Here is a 7,832-nt window from a genome sequence, read left to right as displayed (position 1 = left end):
CCATTTCGATTTCGATTAGACCACCAATCGACATCTACGGCTGCAGAACTTGCGGGAATACGAGAGGCTGTCCGTTTTATGAGAACGCAGACACCCCATAAATGGACGATACTGTGCGATGCCAAATCAGCGCTACAGGCGCTAAAATACTTTTTAAAGAAACGACCATACTATCTGCTCGTGCTGGAAATCGTCGAACTTTATCACAGTGCCGAGTTAAGTGGCCACGTGATTACCTTTCAATGGATGCCTAGCCATTGTGGTGTCTTTGGTAATGAACTCGCTGACAATGAGGCAAGATCGGCCTCCTCTTCCTCTGATGAAGTACGGATTGCCTACTCGCGACTTGACACTAACTCCATGATCAAGGCACTGATGCAGGACCTTACAAAGGCTTACAGAGCCCACTCTGATAACATTCACAGACGTCTACATACGATTGACCCAGACAGTAAATTCTGTTTGCCCCCGAAGCTTACACAGAGCAAAACATCATTGCTACACAGGATTCGGCTCGGCGTTGCTTTCACGCGTCGCTACACACACCTCATCGGCCAATCGAACAACCCTGATTGTGTACACTGCCAGATGCCCGAAACACTGCAACACGTACTGTGCGACTGCCCAGCATATATGCTGGAGCGAAGGATGTTAGACAGTTTCCTAGCCAGCGTTGGCAGACAACTACTGTCGGAGGAAGCTATCCTTGGCCCATGGCCTGACACTGCAATTTCAGTGCGTGCAGCAAAAGTATTGTTGAAGTTCCTGCAGGACACCAAGCTCGACGAGCGGCTCTAGCGAGGCAACTGTCTCAAGTACATAAGCACTCACCACTTCTCTTATCATCATCCATCCCAATACTTTCACTCCCGTTCCCTCTTCCCCAGTGCAGAGTAGCAGACTAGAGCGCACTAGCTCAGGTCGACCTCTTTGTCTTTCCTATCAATAAATTCTGTTCATTACAGCACCATCAATATGCCGGCTGCTTTTAATTGGACCAAACAAAACTATTAAACCAATAGAAGTATTGGTGGCATCATTTCGTCATTCGAGTGTTCAGATTGGTAACCTCTGGGCGCGGAGTAAGTTGAGAACTTTTGTGCGTAATTAACAAAGCTACGTTCATTAAATATTTATTAATTGATCTTCAGTCGCTAATGAAAATGAGCAGTTTGGAGCCAGTCCTCGAGATTATCGAACTGAGTGAAAATAGTTTGATTAAACATGCTTCTTTAGGAGCTATGCGGACAAACATTTTCCGAGTAAACCCTCTTGGAAAGTATAACTGACGCTGAAAAATAACGCTTGTAATGTCACAGAAATGACAGCGCTTCAAGACGGGACACAAAGGAGGAACTGCACACACACTGCGCTAACAACTTGAAGCGGTGTTCTTCCTGTGATAATGAACCAACTAGCCCGTCAGTCAATCCTTGCTAACGTGTAAAGTCAACCGGACCGCACCTAACCTTTTGTGATGCTGTCATGAATAGTATGGCCCCGTAAGCGTATTCCTTGTGGCCAGTCTGCTTTCGATTTTTATTCACGCTGTTCTTTCGAAGGCAAACAGTTTAAGGTTTTGATGTCAATATAGCAGCCAACGTGTGCCGCCGAAAGCTTGTTTGGTCGCAGAAGCGATGCACGACGCAATATTCAGGTCGATCTTGCGCGCCGCTAGTCAAGACAATGCGCTGCCGCCTAGGGAAGAAAGATAATGAAAGTGAACAGCTTAGTAGCTGCTCACGGAGCCGGGCCAATGGTTATGGTGCCGTCGTGGCGAAATCTGGGGCAGCGATATTGACTGCCAAGGCATTTTTTTTTACAGCGAATGCCTTAAATATTTTTAACTTCCAGGCCTAGTACTATTATAGAATTATTTATTATCTATTTAAATCTATGTCTAAATGACCACAATCGTTTCCAGCAAATGGTCTACTACGCGCGTTAAAGCACTCATAATCCAAAATACTGCCCAATTCAAGCAGATATCGAAATTGAGGCTACCGGTTAGTTTTCATTGCACTCCATGGAGCTACCCGTCAAGAAACACAAAAGTGCCACCACGGCCTTGTCACATTTGTCGCTGGCCTTCTTGAACGCCTTTCACTTAGTGGTTTCGTTCGCACACGTGCGACAATTCCCCCTCCTCCTTCCCCCCTCTCTCTTTCATCTTTCTATTCTGTTTTTCTCTTCCTCCAGCGTAGGGCAGCCAACCAAACGTTTTTCTGGTTAACATCCCTGCCTTCCCCGTCTCTTTCTTCGTCCTCCTAAATGCACCCAATTTAACAGAATGGAATCGCCACTCTTCGTTCATTCAAGCCTTCCGTCTACTTCGGCTAGAGCAGTGCGATCAAAAGTGGCTGTTGAAAGGACAGTCACAGGACACGAGTCGCCCGAGCGTGCGAACGTTTGATATTGAGAATTCTAAAGCGTACTGACGTGTACGGCTACGAGGTGGCGCCACCAAATAAGTTATGCACGTTCGAAATTCGACGTCCCGAACGCGCATGTGCAAGGACTTCCTTCGCTGTCGTCTTTGCAAACGGCAGCCGATTTCACTTGGAGTCGTACAATAGAGGGCAGAAAATTGTTTGCTGTGTATAGCTGCAATCGGACAGAGGCATAAATTATTTGGTAAAAAAAAGATAACCCAATAGCGTCAACAAAGGTTGTGAAAACAACCCTAGCTCTTCGAATTTCACGCTCACTCCGCCGTTAAGACTCAGTCGCCGATGTCACCATGGCTCGGGTCACCACTGTGCGAAAAATTCTACTGCTTCCTAGCTTCAATCAGGAAAATATCACGGAACTTGATATTCAGACAAGGAACTCCTTTATTGTAGACCCTTTTCCAAGAAATGTCCACCCCCAACACAATAAAGGTCGAAGGTTAGCGAGGGCTAGAGCTTTCTTAAAGAACATATCCGGAACGGAGACCTTTGTTGACGCGGCGCGACACGCCAGTGCCAACAAGTTCTCCGTAGCCGTAGTCAATGACAGGGGAGAACTCCTCTCGGCAGCCTCGCTGAAAACCTCCTCGGTCGATGTGGCGGAACAGGCTGCTATAGCTCTCGCATTACTTGACTCAAAACGCACTACGGTGTACACGGACTCCCGAGCAGCTGTTAGAGCATTCGCATCGGGATTGATAGCCAAAGAAGCAGCCAGGATTCTAAACGGCAAACACCCGTCTGACACTGTTCACCACATAGTCTGGTTCCCAGCTCACATGGGACCAGACGTATTACCGGGTCACCTGAACCCCAATGAGATAGCCCACGACCGTGCGCGAGGTTTCGTATGCCGCGACGGGATGGTGTCTCGGGTGAGTTCGGGAGAGCTCGTCCACAGTGATCCCCTGGTTACCTTTCAGGAAATCACCTCTCATTACAGAGGGAATAGGCAGAGTTTTCCTTTCCCCCATCATAAGCTCAACAGGCCACAAGCTAGCACGCTTCGCATGCTCCAGACGGGGTCCTACCCCTCTAGGGGCCTTTTGAACAAGCTCCACCCGGACATCGATCCACTCTGCCCAGATTGCGGCACTGAATTTAGCTCACTAAACCACATGCTCTGGCAGTGCCCTGTGTTACAGGATTTTAATACAGAAGAAGACTGGACGAACGCCATCACAGACCCGAGACAGGACGTCCAGCTCCTGGCTGTCCAGAGGGCCCGTGAACGAGCGGAGAGGCATGGCCTCTCTGTTCCGACATGGGACTAGCCAGCGGCTGGGTAGGGACCTGCAGGCCCCCGCTTAGCTCCTCAGGACCACAATAAAGTCGTTTGCTGCTGCTGCTGCTTCCAAGAATCAAACCTATAGATCGCCGGTATATAACTTTAGGGGGCAAAACGTGGTAGGGATCAGTGCTGGCAATGATTCTTGGCCGATCTCCCACAGTGGGTATGCGCCACAGTTTCCGACGTCGTCTCTTAACGGCTGCCACCGCGCGCGCATTTCGCGCGACCGTTGCGTGCCCCCGACCGTTGGGTCTCGTTCCTTCGGTGACGTGTGCAGCATAGCGGACGTATACGCTCTTCGGTAAGCGCCGATCTCTCACCTCGAGCCACACCGCCTCTTAAGGCCGCCTTTTCCTCCTTTGACGTGTGAAATCTTCCAGCGCTTCGAAAGTAGGCCTCCGCCTCTGCACCGAGCGCGGTGTTCCAGACGATTTCCAGACGACAGGGTTCCAGACGACACGTCGCGCTGCAAGAAGCACCGCGTGCTGCCGCAGCACGTAAGCTATGCTATAGTAATTTCGGGAAATGCGAACGCTGCTGCGCAAGGGGAAATGTCACTCATGGAAAAACGTAGCCCGTTTGCCTTAGGCAGTCCCGTTTGACCGTTAGAGCGGTTGCAGAACTTCCAGACGTCGTGCCAACCTTGCTCCCCTTCTCTGCCGTCTGGCAGTTTCTTGCAAGTTCGTTAGGCCTAACGCAATTTGCTCCCCTTGTCCCCGGTTTTAACTTCCAAGCCCTAAAGTCCTGTTTGGCGACGATCATAGCCACAGTAAATAAAGAATTCTCGTGAATGACGACGCATATGTGAGTTTGTGTGCGTGAGCGTGAGTGCGTTCGTGCTTGTTTGCGCGCGCTGCTGGACACATGATTTAACAGCTTCTGTGCAGAAGGCTAGCGGTGTTGTTGCTCATGCGTTTTGGTCTCGATCTCATACGCTTTGCTTTAACTCTTCGCAGTGCACCCCTGCTGAAGATTCCTCTGGCTCTGTTCCTGGATCGTTCTCCGGCTTCGAGCGAATAATCCACTTCAGCCATGAGTAAGTCCCGGTAGCCGCTACCAGTTCCGGAATCAATTCGCCCGTAACACGCTCCTAACGTGTTTAACGCCCGATTCCGCCCCCTTTTTTTCTACAGCTGAGATGTCTGAGATGTCGTCATTCGGAGGCGGTGAGTTCGATCGTCGAGCGCATGGCTCTTTTCAAAGTCACTTTTGTTTTCGTCCTTGTTTTCGACCCCGTGTGTCGGAGTGCCATTTGTCACAGTGCAGCTCGGAGTCTGCTTAAATGCGCCAGTTTTCATTTACGGGCACGCTTTGACATGAGTTTTTTAGTAGTCTTGATAGTTCTCACATTTTCGTCTTTTCCTTCTTTTTTTTTTAAATGTCTGATTGTAACTGGACCTGGCATTAAACGTTCAGTGGTAATAGAACCTGCAGCTTCTGTCTTAGGCGTCAAAACGCTGCGTTTTTGAAACAATTGTTGATGTGGGTAGGTTTCGCTCTGTTACTTTTACGTCGATCAGCGCTATTTCCGTTACCTACTCCGTTGGTCTGGTCGTCCTACAAGGCTTTTACAGCCTTGTATACGTTGATATATCATTGTTTTGTTGAAACCAAGAGTATTGTTTAACTTCCCTTTGGTATAATATGTGTAAATATTGTGCACCGACACTGACCACGGGCGGTGGTGTCAGACCGTAGAGGGTGAAGCGAAAAACGGAGAAATTACTTAAGCTTAACAGAAAATGAATTTCCCTTGATGCAGATATCTTCTTTTTTTTGCTGGCGTAATTTTGCTTTTAAAATTTCTCATTTCCAGACGGGCTCTCCGGGATTGAGTCGTCGGGTAAGAACTACAGTTAAAGGCGACGCCTTTCCTTTTTCTGCTTCTTTAAGTCTCTCACCAACGCGACACCGCGACTGACAAACATGCGTCTTATGCACGCATTAGGGATTGTTCGAATCACGGATATATGAAGGAATGCGTAGAAACTGGTGGCACAGCGGGGTTGTGGTCTACGTTCCAAGACATGTGCAAGCTGCGTCCGTTTTTTCTTTTTTTCCCCGGTACCGCCAGGATTGAGCCCTATAGGTGTACCTAGTCCAGTGTTTCAAAGAAAAAAAAAGTAATTCACCTCGATAAATTACAACGATAATTTGCAACGTTAGAAATGAATAATGGGTCTACAACAAACACGCTTACACTGTTTGGGTGTAAGTGTGTAAGTTAGAGATTGATTTACAGCTGCGGTCGTTTTTAAGGATTTAAGTTATCTTACATATATTCTTACTTATATTCGTGTGTTTTATGCATTCCCGTTGATATTTCTGCTAAATGTCTTTCTTTTGTACTTCGTCAGTGATTAGATTCCGCTACGTTTGTTTCTGGCAACGGGGTTACGGGAGGACGGAAAACAAATTGATAACCAGCGGGTGAACAAGGGAAGCCTGCGCTCGGAGTCACCACTGCATATAATTTACCTGTTCATTATTTCATTCGAGGAGTGCACGCTAATTATGCCCCGTCAGTGTGTGTCTTGCGTAGTTGCGTGCATTTACCCCCGAACCGGTGAGTATCCAGTGGGCTACCCGGGTCGTCGAACTTTGTCAAGAGGCACCCAGCGCTTGCCTGATTTTGTCACATCTCGTGGGCACGTTGTGCTACTGTACGAATAAAAAAAAATGTTATTGCAAAAATTTCAATTCCGTACCGCGTGGCTCGAGTCGTGCCAGATGTTTTCTTTTTATGAACTGCACCATCTCTTTTTTCTTAATTTTGGGGCAGACAGCACAATTTTAACCCGCGATATAAGGTACTCGATGGGGCACACATTATTTGCGCGAGAAATAGAACAGCCCAAAATGAGTAATTAACAGAGTTAAACTGTACGACGGTTTAGTCAGTTATGGCACATATTGCAATTTACAACTTGTGATTGGTGAGCTCAGGTAGCGCATTCACTTCGAACGAATTCTCAAGATGGCGCCAGTTTAGTGATGTTAATATTCGAAGCGTGCCACGAAATACATTCGCCTTCCAGTTATTTTTGTGCCGCAACACACCAACACCTTTTTTTTCTTTAATTTAGTGAAACAGCATTGCATTTCTTTACAGCGAGTTCGACGATGCAGATCTGGAAACGCGTGCCATCCTGAGAAGTTATTGCAAATCGATATGCCTCGCAAGCTCACCAGCTGCAATTGCGCAAATTGCAACGTACGTGGGCTGTAAATTAATTAGTAAGCACCCTTAATTAGTGAAATTGTATTAATTAGCCAATGACGTACTCGATTGCTCTTACATGTTACGCATACCTCATGGAGTAACCTACTTGAAGGGTTAAAACTGGGCTGTAAAAATAATAAAATAAAATGAAGATCACCGGCTATATGCCCTGGGCAGTGTTTCGTCACTGTGCGAACCGCTAATGCAATGGACATAGCCGTTGCGTTTTGCGCGGCGACTGTCGGACGGACACGAGTGCGTTGCGTACGCAGTATAGAAGTGACAAGAGATAACGTTCCGATGCCTTCTTCGTTGTGCTTCTTTTGTTTTGCAGCCATGAGCCAAAGTGGGATGACCGGTGAGTTTCACGCAGTGCTTCTGTCAAACACACTTTCCCTTTGAGACAAACGACACAATGGGATGACCATAAGTGGCGAACGAGGGAAGCCTCGGCTCGGAGCTAAAGTTTCGACCGGAAGAGTTCGTTAGGCATAGGTCAGCTTCGTTTCCACGGCAGGTGTTTATCATCTCCCTCTGTAACGAGGGCGAGGAGGAACGTGAGTTGTTAGGCGAGAACAGCGTGAGGGACGAGAAACGGAGCAGGGTATGTTGAAAAAGAACGATTAGTTTTTGACAGTCAAATGCAGAGAACAGGGAAGCGAGGTCAGCAGTACATATGTTTTTACCAGTAATCGCCGACAATTCTTTAACCGCCTATGAAACTGTGGTGGCAGAAAAAGGAGAGGGAGACAACGAAAGACAATAATAAGCAGTAAATATAGGGTGAAGTTACCACAAGCAAAAAACAAGACTTGAAGAAAGGGACAACACGAAGCGGTACTGACAATATTCGGTTGATATATATATA

General features: G+C 47.5%; 1 protein-coding gene across 3 annotated transcripts in view; it reads left to right on the top strand.

The window, feature by feature from the left end:
- Positions 1-3,930: 3,930 nt before the first annotated feature.
- Positions 3,931-7,832, top strand: part of LOC139049999 (uncharacterized) — a 52,464-nt gene continuing 48,562 nt past the window's right edge. For 2 of the 3 annotated variants that reach the window (XM_070525991.1, XM_070525988.1), the window contains exons 1-5: positions 3,931-4,042; positions 4,122-4,238; positions 4,698-4,777; positions 4,875-4,907; positions 5,558-5,584. The gene's annotated coding sequence lies outside the window, so the exon portion shown is untranslated. The other variant, XM_070525989.1, reaches the window with a different exon arrangement.

This window comes from Dermacentor albipictus, chromosome 9 (assembly GCF_038994185.2).
Source record: "Dermacentor albipictus isolate Rhodes 1998 colony chromosome 9, USDA_Dalb.pri_finalv2, whole genome shotgun sequence".
Lineage (NCBI taxonomy): Eukaryota > Metazoa > Arthropoda > Arachnida > Ixodida > Ixodidae > Dermacentor > Dermacentor albipictus.
Note: the sequence above shows the minus strand (reverse complement) of the source record. Positions and strands in the feature narration are given on the sequence as shown.